Consider the following 3279-nt stretch of genomic DNA (forward strand, 5'->3'; position numbering starts at 1 on the left):
GAGGGAACGAAGGGGGGTGGAGAGAGAGAGGGAGGGAGAGAGAGAGAGCATTAAAGAGGGAAGAGAAATGGTGAACAGATCAGAACATCTCACACTGAATTTTTTGAATGCTTTAATGTGGTTGTGGTGAATTAACTGGACGTTTCTCATGATCTTAAAATGCTTTGCTGATGATCAAATACTTCAACTTTGTTTTGAAGTCAAATACATTTAGTCTTTTCTCTTATTTTTTTCATAAATCTTAGATCCTCAAATCCATAAATCCACCTTAATTTTTTTATCTAGTAATTTCTAGGAGTTTTTTTTTCTAATATTTCTAATATTTAAACTGCTATTTAACAGTTTTTTTTTATTTTCTATAAATGTAGAAACAATAATTTTAATTAAAAAAAATTAATAATGGATTTATTTTGTATTAAAAGCTTAACTCATCTGTAGATATGGCTTAAACATGATATAATGCAGCTCCTGAGAATTTACCCCAGCTAAGTTATAGGCCTACTTAAGACACATTTTGCCAACTTTCAGGCGTAATATTATTGCTCCTGCTTCAGCCATGGTACGGCAGCAAAGTTATTTGATTGGTATACCAAAATGGCTCTTATCTGTGTTATCTTATGTCCTCTGAATCCAATCTTTTACATACTAATCAGTTAAGTATCAATGGTGTGAAAATTATAGACAATAAATTTAATAAGTTTACATTAAAAGGTTATGCAGAACCACACTGTAACAAATGCTGGGTTCCACACAATCGATTTGTGTTGGGACAACATGATGAATTTAAGTTAACTTATTAGCTTTTACAAATTTAGGTGGACTTAAGATAAAACAATTAGGTTAGCCAAAAAATAAAGAATTATGTTGTTTCAGCTCATTTTCAATAAGTAGTTTATATAAACAGCAAGTGTAATCTTTTGAGTGCACATTGTCGCCTAAATGCAAACCTTTTTGGAATTCTTTCTTTGAGCACATTGGGGGAAAAAAAGTTTGTAACTTACTCTGTAAAGAATTTTATGACTATTTAGTCGTGATTTGTGACAGCATATGTTTTTAAGTCATTGTAAATTATTAATTTACAATATATATAAAATGTTAGAGACGTTTACAAAAGGCTAGTAATTTTGATCAGCAGATGGCGCTGTCTGCTTTACAAAAGGTTGTATATATATCCCACTGTAATCTTGGAATTATTCTAGATTAATCTAGATTAAAATGGCTCATGAACCGCCAACTCATCCAGCGCGTTTTAACGCAGCGGATGCCCTTTCACACTGAAAAAAGTGTTGCATGCAAAACTGTTGCAATTTATTTGCGTTGAATTTAAACAAACAAATTAAATTCAATAATGTTCAACTTAATTTGTTTGTTTAAATTCAACACAATTAAATTGTTTCCAACCACTTAACGAAAAAAAAATTGAGTAAATCCAAGGAATCATCTTTGAATAATTTTTTTCAGTGCAGCCGCAACCCATCTCAAACGCAAACGCAGGGAGAACATGCAAACTCCACACAGAAATGCTAACTGAGCCGAGGATCGAACCAGCAACCTTTTTGCTGTGAGGCAACAGTAATACCTACTGCGCCACCGCTTCGCCCGAATACCTAACATAAGGTACAAAAAAAGAATTATAATAATCCATCGATGAACTACATTTATTACGTAACATAATTGCTTCAGGCACAAATAAATTTAGAACGATTTGTGAAACATCTTATTGTCCTTGACATTGACCAAGGGGCATCCACTCAAAATGTTTATTTAATGATTGTGTGCTGTCACCTGGTATTTTATGTCCCATCCTCAATACCTGCTTTTGTAATAGTATGCAAGACTTTGCAGGGGAACTCCCAAAACCTTTGAGAATGAGTTTCTCAAGCCAGGTAGCGCATTAGACCAGGGGCTCATCTCCTGTTTCCAAAATGCATCACAAACTGCTTGAGAAACTGTTCGACTATGATTATTAGTACTGCAAATAAATAATGTTCAATAAGATGTACTTGTTTTTAACTGTTTTCTCAGTTAAACACAAATTTTGAACTGCATCCATGTTAACTTAGCACGTTTGATGTGGTAATTTCACAGTAGGAATACACACAGATGCAATTCGGCCAGGTATACATCCGCGCTATAATATCAAGGTGAAAGTCATCTCAAATATCAGCTACCAACCCAACTTTGATAATAAATTAACGGCAGTATTTTTATTATCGCCCGATAAGAGTCTGATAATGCTGATAACGGCCCACAACTAATGTATATATAGAAAATGTGCAACTGCTACAGTGTGTTTAATATGTAAACTGTTATTACTCCTGTTATAACATGATGAAGCATTGACCTGGAAATTTAAGGAAGTTGTAGGTTTGTTTCCAATTTTGATGTCCACAATATACTGTATATGGTCTAAAATGTATTACATATGTATAAATGAAATCATAAATCTTGCTAGACGGGCCCTATATTTGATATCCCCTGGCAGTTTTGGAACCAACATCATGACCCATATATCAGGAGCTCTTGGTTGCAGCTGTGCATGTGTTTGATTGTTCTGCATGTTGCTCACGTCCTCTCTGATTCAGATGACACGACATTTAATAAACGCACATGGTCACATAATATCTCATTTCTCTCTAGCTGCCTCCAGACTTAGTTCAGCTTGATTAACCCATTTTAAAGAGCATTTCAGTGCTCCAACACGAGACTGCACTGAATATATTATTCTGCGTTTGCAGCATGAAGATGATTTCGGCTCTCTGTATGTGACAGCTGACAGTCAGTTGGCATCTTTATGAACATGTGTTGGTGGCACATTCACACAGCCCACTACAACCAACACACACATAAATGTTTTAAAAACCTTCAGTGCTCACAATGAGAGCTTTAATGGATCATAGCTGTGAGCCGGTGAGTACCGAAACAATATTTTCCAGAGAAGTCAAAGTTATTGAAGCCATGCAATCTGCAAGACTAATCAAATGCGAGGGATTTTTAACCCTCATGAATGTTTACTATAGTAACACTAATTGCATGTGGTGTGGTAGTATAACTTTGAGGATTTATGTATGAATGACAGAAGAAGCTTTAATATATTTGAAGCAAATTCCACAGTTTGGTTGGTTGGAATCATAGTTACAAACCTGAATGTGGAGCCAGTCATTATTACCCGTGGTTAGTATTCGGTCTAACTAGAAATACCACAGTTTAAACGATGGTTACTATGCAAGGAATTTTGTACATTTACATATTTGGGAGGATGATTTATTTAAGGATATT

The sequence above is a fragment of the Danio rerio genome, chromosome 1 (assembly GCF_049306965.1).
Source record: "Danio rerio strain Tuebingen ecotype United States chromosome 1, GRCz12tu, whole genome shotgun sequence".
In the NCBI taxonomy this organism is placed as follows: Eukaryota; Metazoa; Chordata; class Actinopteri; order Cypriniformes; family Danionidae; genus Danio; species Danio rerio.